This window comes from Bombus vosnesenskii, unplaced genomic scaffold (assembly GCF_011952255.1).
Source record: "Bombus vosnesenskii isolate JDL3184/JDL3185 unplaced genomic scaffold, Bvos_JDL3184-5_v1.1 scf7180000016077, whole genome shotgun sequence".
NCBI classification, from domain to species: Eukaryota; Metazoa; Arthropoda; class Insecta; order Hymenoptera; family Apidae; genus Bombus; species Bombus vosnesenskii.
The window spans coordinates 20,001-27,500 of NW_022884266.1; the positions used below are offsets into that span (position 1 = coordinate 20,001).

The 7,500-nt window shown below is 51.2% G+C and overlaps 1 long non-coding RNA gene and 3 other non-coding genes across 4 annotated transcripts in view; 1 reads left to right on the forward strand and 3 right to left on the reverse strand.

The window, feature by feature from the left end:
- The window catches only part of LOC117241528, a 4,079-nt gene extending 2,044 nt beyond the window's left edge, over positions 1-2,035 (reverse strand). Inside the window, exon 1 of the ribosomal RNA XR_004495033.1 lies at positions 1-2,035. This exon is cut by the window's left edge and continues 2,044 nt beyond it. This is a non-coding gene — a ribosomal RNA (large subunit ribosomal RNA).
- Positions 2,036-3,952: 1,917 nt separating this feature from the next.
- LOC117241525 lies at positions 3,953-4,107 on the reverse strand. The gene has a single exon (XR_004495030.1). It is a non-coding gene; the product is annotated as a 5.8S ribosomal RNA (ribosomal RNA).
- A 446-nt stretch (positions 4,108-4,553) lies between these two features.
- LOC117241523 lies at positions 4,554-7,102 on the forward strand. Its single transcript, XR_004495028.1, has 2 exons — positions 4,554-4,637; positions 6,266-7,102. It is a non-coding gene; the product is annotated as an uncharacterized LOC117241523 (long non-coding RNA).
- Positions 7,103-7,432: 330 nt separating this feature from the next.
- LOC117241527 overlaps positions 7,433-7,500 on the reverse strand; it is a 1,923-nt gene continuing 1,855 nt past the window's right edge. The window contains exon 1 of the ribosomal RNA XR_004495032.1: positions 7,433-7,500. This exon is cut by the window's right edge and continues 1,855 nt beyond it. This is a non-coding gene — a ribosomal RNA (small subunit ribosomal RNA).

Genomic DNA, 7,500 nt, shown 5'->3' on the forward strand with positions numbered 1-7,500 from the left:
CCGGATTCCCTTTCGCCCAATGGGTGTGTATCTTTCGCTCATATATTTGTTTGTTGTTGTTGTTGCGCTTTTTGTGTATGATCTTAGGACACCTCATCTGCATAGGATTTCTCTTAGGGCTTAGGATCGACTGACTCGTGTGCAACGGCTGTTCACACGAAACCCTTCTCCACGTCAGTCCTCCAGGGCCGCGCTGGAGTATTTGCTACTACCACCAAGATCTGCACCGACGGCGGCTCCAGGCAGGCTCGCGCCCAGACCCTTCTGCGCACACCGCCGCGACCCTCCTGCTCGTCAGAGCTTCATGAAGGACGGTCCCGGATCCCGCGAGGAGATCGCGAGACTCGCGTGCCTTCCCACTTGCCACTGACGGCGGAGTATAGGCGCGACGCTTCAGCGCCATCCATTTTCAGGGCTAGTTGCTTCGGCAGGTGAGTTGTTACACACTCCTTAGCGGATTCCGACTTCCATGGCCCCCGTCCTGCTGTCTTAAGCAACCAACGCCTTTCATGGTATCCCATAAGCGTCGACTTAGGCGCCTTAACTCCACGTTTGGTTCATCCCACAGCGCCAGTTCTGCTTACCAAAATTGGCCCACTTGGCACTCTGATCCAATATCTCGTGGCTTCATGATCCAAGCAAGCCAGAGATCTCACCCATTTAAAGTTTGAGAATAGGTTGAGGTCGTTTCTGCCCCAAGGCCTCTAATCATTCGCTTTACCAGATGAGACTCGCACGCGTTCGATGAGAACGGTCGAGTGCCAGCTATCCTGAGGGAAACTTCGGAGGGAACCAGCTACTAGATGGTTCGATTAGTCTTTCGCCCCTATACCCAGTTCCGACGATCGATTTGCACGTCAGAATCGCTACGGACCCCCATCAGGGTTTCCCCTGACTTCGTCCTGACCAGGCATAGTTCACCATCTTTCGGGTCCCAACGTGTACGCTCTAGGTGCGCCTCTCCTCGCAATGAGAACGAGACGCCCCGGGAGTGCGAGGCCGCATAGTTGCGCGGCCCATCCTCCCTCCATCGACGCGAACGCCGATTTTCACTTTCATTTCGCCTTTAGGCTTCAAATGTCCCAATGACTCGCGCACATGTTAGACTCCTTGGTCCGTGTTTCAAGACGGGTCCTGAGAGTACCCAAAGCAATAGCGTCGCCGACCGGTAATTCGAGACTCGGCCAGTCCAAGAAATCCGCACTGCTAACAGCTGCCGCATACCCGAGCACGGAACGTAAGTCCGAGACTACGGAGTAAGGGCGAAGCTTGCGGCGGTCTAGACGCACACACATTCGAGAATGGATTGGTTGCGGCCCGATACCGTGAGTGTACCGTCGTGCGGTCGGCCGGGCGACCGAGGGTCTGACGCGTGCGCCGAAGCGACGCGACAGGCGCCCGCTCGGGCCGTAGACCGACACACAACGGGTCGCGACGTTCGACTAGGGGAGAAGTGCACGACTACGACACCGGTGCGTTCGACACCGAGGATGGCGTGCCCTCGCTAGTGAGCTCCCGAAGGCCCACCCGGAGCATCGCTCATCAACGGGAACCGGCGCCGTCGACGATGAATCTCCCCATGCGATCTTTTGGGTTTCTCAGGTTTACCCCTGAACGGTTTCACGTACTCTTGAACTCTCTCTTCAAAGTTCTTTCTAACTTTCTCACGGTACTTGTTCGCTATCGGTCTCGTGGTTGTATTTAGCCTTAGATGGAGTTTACCACCAACTTAGGGCTGCACTCTCAAGCAACCCGACTCTAAGGAGAGATCCTCCCGGGACGCGTTCCGGTCGCTACGGGCCTGGCACCCTCTGTGGGTACATGGCCCCATTCAAGATGGACTTGGACGCGGTTCGACGTCTCGGGTCAATCGGATCCTCCCGAACACTACATTTCCCAACGGCGGAACCGCGGGATTCAGTGCTGGGCTAATTCCTGTTCGCTCGCCGCTACTCAGGAAATCCTTGTTAGTTTCTTTTCCTCCGCTTAGTAATATGCTTAAATTCAGCGGGTGATCTCGCCTACTCTGAGGTCGCTTCAACGTCACGACGCGAAACGAAAATTCGTTCGTGTCGTGTTTTGCGTAGACTCGCAGAAAAAACGAAAGCTCGGAAAGATTCGGTGCGAGAGAAGGTAAGGTGTGTATTTCTCTGTGCGAAAATCGCCTCAAAGAGAAAAAAAAATTCGAATAGAAGGAGAACACTCACTCTCTATTCGATATACAATATATGTATGTACGAGCGTTTTATGCATCTCGCCAAAGTGCCAAACTTCGTTCGTCGTATCATGTTCGAGCTAAGACTCACGCAAGACATCCGTGTAACGATCGTCCGGTTTTTAACGTCCGTCCTCTTTTTCTCCTACAGCCGTTTCTCTTCTCTCGACGATTCCAGCGGTTCCCGGTATGGGAACTCACGCAAGTGAAAAGCGAGCGAGACGTACCGTCGGGTGTGTGTGTGTTCGGGGACTGGACGACCGGCGCGACGTTAGGATGCGCGGTCCAGCGATAGACGACGAAGAGGCATGGGGTGACCAACACTCTCTTTTCTCTATTCTCGAAGCGCCGAATTGCCATAAAAAAAAAATCACACGCGCGCACGACATAGTCGTACGCGCGTGTATACCTCGTCTCTCTCAAAGTTTTCTTCTCGAGCCTCGCCAAAGGGGATCGTCTTCTTCCTCGTCTACGACCTCTCCGACGACGACCGTACGAACAACTTCGTAACGGACTCACATGCGCATCTTCCTCGGGTACAGAAACGCTGCGGAAAACACCTCGAGCTTGTAGTACAGCGGCACCCGTGTATAGCCGATCTTAGACACACGCTAGTTCGCACACGCATTACATATATAATATGTAAGATTTCCGACGAACGTGGCTTTTGGGAGCCAGGCGCGCGGGCAGAGAGATACACGACGACGGGGAAAATTCGTCCCGATACGAGTACGTGTACTCTCCGATCTCCGCGCTACGCTGGGGATCATACCTCCCTAAGTCGTCAGAGCGTTCGAAGAAATCTCGCGTGTGCGTTCCCGGATCTACGGCTGATACTTTCGGGGCTTGTAAAAAAGCACAGAGCGTGGAAAACGCAACGACGACCCATCGATGCGACGGTCCTCGTTGTTGTCAGTCGCTTTCGCGAAGAGACGGAGTGGGCATTCGATCCCTGGGGCTGTACGAGAGTCTTAAGAAAAGACGGTAGATTATGGCAAAGTTTCGCACGCCATCGAGTTTAGGCTTTTGGTTCTCTCTTCTCTCCTCTCTCGACCGAGTTCCCATATTTGCTTTCTCTCTCTCAGTCTCGCCAAATATAATATTCGTTTAAGACGACGTCGGGGGCGCGGACCTTCGTGCGTCGAACACCGGCAAACGTAGCATATATCGCCTGATATGAAAAAAAAAATCGGTCACGAGGAGAACACTACGAGTATATACGTTCGATAACCGATACACGAAGCGGTGCATAAGCGGGCGGTCGCCCTCGTAAGGACGACTCACGACGCCGCGAGCACTCACGCAGGTCCGTGACGGTTCTCTCCGCCCTTATTCGTATCCCTTCGTATACCTTCGTCCGACTCTGAAACGTTCTCTTATAATTTTTAAGAAGAACGACGGCGGGTTGTCAAGGCAAGAAGGGACAGAGAGAGACAGAGGTAGAGTTTCGTAGTCTCCCGTGAACACGATAGATTATATATCGAGCATGCGTACGACTTGCACGGTCTCTGCACGACCGCGACGAACGCCGACGAGCGTCCAACAACCGCTCGTACGTCGCGTATGTTCTCTCCGTCCGCTCTTATTCGTATCCTCGTTCTTGTACCTTCGTCCGACTCTGAAACGTTCTCTTATATAAAGAAGAACGACGGCGGGTTGTTAAGGCAAGAAGGGACAGAGAGAGACAGATACGGAGAGTGACGATACGCAACGCAAGCAGTCTTAGGTTTACGTGAGCAACCCTCAGCCAGGCGTGGTCCAGGAATTGTATCCGTGGACCGCAATGTGCGTTCGAAATGTCGATGTTCATGTGTCCCGCAGTTCACACGTTGACGCGCAATTAGCTGCGTTCTTCATCGACCCACGAGCCAAGTGATCCACCGTTCAGGGTAATCTTTTATAAATTTACAACAGTTCAGTACTCAAATGTACGCTTCTCGGTTCTATCGAAGCCGAGTTCCGTCACGTTCGACCAACGGGAATCGAACGCGCAGAAGTCGCCATAGAATTGACGACACAAAACGTTCGAAAGAAAAAGAAACCGACGAACGCGCGAAGATACGCGCGTTCGCCGGCCGGGCGTAAAGTACATTATGATATATAACAACCATCGAGATCGAAGCTCCGTTCGTCAGGAAACGACGGGGATATATACACCCGATTCTGAATCCTCTGTACAGCACACGATCTCGCGAACGAGTAAGCACGGTGGCCAGCCCATGTTATATATGTGTTTGATTCTACTCTCTCGTCCAATTATTCAAGAAACAGCGCGCGTGCATCTCTCCATCGTTCGGGTGATAGTAAAGATTCGATGGGATTCGCGCGGCCGCCCGCCTCGAGCGGTCTTTCGTCCCAATATCCAGAAGCAGAGTTTGAAAAACTCTAGCGACGGCACGGGTGTCCGACTCACGACATCGAGGTTTCGAAGCCGGCGATCCCCTCCGAACGGATGGCGACCACGCGACGACTGAAAGCATGAAAAATCGACGAAAGATAGAACACATCTCCGTTCGGGTGGTGTTTTTTTTAAAAAAAAAAACAAAAATTCGATGGGACTCTCAGCCATCGTCCGCGCGCGGTCTTTCGTCCCAATATCCAGAAGCAGAGTTTGAAAAACTCTAGCGACGGCACGGGTGTCCGACTCACGACAACGAGGATAGACAGCCGGTCCCCTCCGAACGGGTTATGCGACGATAAACTCGATGAACCTTTAGTCTCGTTCAGGTAGTGTGTGTCTTGTAAATCAAAAATTCGATGGGACTCGCATCCATCGTCCTCGCGCGGTCTTTCGTCCCAACATCCAGAAGCAGAGTTTGAAAAACTCTAGCGACGGCACGGGTGTCCGACTCACGACAACGAGGATAGACAGCCGGTCCCCCCTGAACGGTATATTATATATGCGATGATAGACGACAAACTGGATGAAACTTTAAGTCTCGTTCAGGTAGTGTGTAAATAAAAAATTCGATGGGACTCGCATCCGTCGTCCTCGCGCGGTCTTTCGTCCCGATATCCAGAAGCAGAGTGTGAAAAACTCTAGCGACGGCACGGGTGTCCGACTCACGACAACGAGGAAAGACAGCCGGTCCCCTCTGAACGGTAGTATATTATATGAAACTTTAAGTCTCGTTCAGGTAGTGCGTAAATCAAAAATTCGATGGGACTCGCATCCGTCGTCCGCGCGCGGTCTTTCGTCCCGATATCCAGAAGCAGAGTTTGAAAAACTCTAGCGACGGCACGGGTGTCCGACTCACGACAACGAGGAAAGACAGCCGGTCCCCTCTGAACGGTAGTATATTATATGAAACTTTAAGTCTCGTTCAGGTAGTGTGTAAATCAAAAATTCGATGGGACTCGCATCCGTCGTCCTCGCGCGGTCTTTCGTCCCGATATCCAGAAGCAGAGTTTGACAAACTCTAGCGACGGCACGGGTGTCCGACTCACGACAACGAGGATAGACAGCCGGTCCCCTCTGAACGGTATATAATATGAAACTTTAAGTCTCGTTCAGGTAGTGTGTACATCAAAAATTCGATGGGACTCGCATCCGTCGTCCTCGCGCGGTCTTTCGTCCCGATATCCAGAAGCAGAGTTTGAAAAACTCTAGCGACGGCACGGGTGTCCGACTCACGACAACGGGGATAGACAGCCGGTCCCCTCTGAACGGTATATAATATGAAACTTTAAGTCTCGTTCAGGTAGTGTGTAAATCAAAAATTCGATGGGACTCGCATCCGTCGTCCTCGCGCGGTCTTTCGTCCCGATATCCAGAAGCAGAGTTTGAAAAACTCTAGCGACGGCACGGGTGTCCGACTCACGACAACGAGGATAGACAGCCGGTCCCCTCTGAACGGTATATAATATACATTATGCGACGGTAGACGATCGACTAGACGAAACCTTAGTCTCGTTCAGGTGGTGTAAAAAATTCGATGGGATACGCACGCACGGCTGTCGTCGTCCTCGAGCGGTCTTTCGTCCCAATATCCAGAAGCAGAGTTTGAAAAACTCTAGCGACGGCACGGGTGTCCGACTCACGACATCGAGGCTTCGAAGCCGGCGGCGTTCCCCTCTGAACGAGCTTCGGCTAGACTAGTTACGAATCGTTGCTACACATCGTCTTCATCGCAGTCGTCGACATCGACATCATCATCATCATCATCATCGGTCATCGTCGCATAGCGGGCCAACATCCACGCGATGCGTCTTCGTTCTAGGTTACCCGATCCACGAGTATGTTACACGTGGTTTCGTTATTTCGAACGAAACGACATACGAAGAGCACACGCCCTTTGGGTAGGAAGCACGTTTCGAGAACGACGAGAGTTTCGATGAAAGAGACGAGAGAAGTCGACGCAGAAGGTATCCATGGATCTTCGAAGAGAACCTTCGAAGATGTATATCGGTATCCTTTCGCCCTGCGCGACTCGCTACAAGTTCTTTCGCTCTCGTCGACTCGTTCTAGACGCTTCGTTCGATCCCAAAGAGGAGTCTTCGATATGTCCCGTTGCTAGGAGGAGAACAAACGCAACACAGACCACGAAACATAGAAGAGAATAGGCGAGCATGATCTCTCCGACACGAGGCACTTTAGAGATTTTCTTATTAGTCTGCATGGACTTTTATATTTCGTTTGTACGGTTTCCACGATGCAAATACGAAATACGAGATCGTGACGGCGGGTCTTTCTGTGTACGGCCTCTCGCAGGCGCCACGACTGCATTTCTCTTTACACCTGGTTTCCATCGTAATTTTTTCGTTTGATATCGAGCCTTAACTTTTGTTGGCCCTTTCGAAGCTAGAGTTCCCTTTTATTAGAATTTCATATATATGTTTTATTCGGAGACGGCGGGTCTTTCTGTTTACGACCTCACGCAGGCGCCTCGAATAAGTTTCATTCGCATTTCGTTTTTATACTTGTGTATATATATATATATATATATCTCTTCATCCCGATGATCGAGAGAGAGTGCCACCTTCTCTTCGTATAATTCCGTAGCTGGAGGGTCGTCTCCTCCTTAAGAATATTTCTATTCGTGCCAACGGAGGTTGCCAAGCTCCCTGGCGTTTTCGTTTGTTAAAGTATATAGCTTGTTAATACGTCGTATATACTTTCGTCGATACAGGAGGAGTACAGCTCCTTACCGACCATTGATATATATTTCATAGTTTTTTTATATGTGTTCAAGCCAAATTCTTTTGGTATCGTATCGTTAATGATCCTTCCGCAGGTTCACCTACGGAAACCTTGTTACGACTTTTACTTCCTCTAAATGATCAAG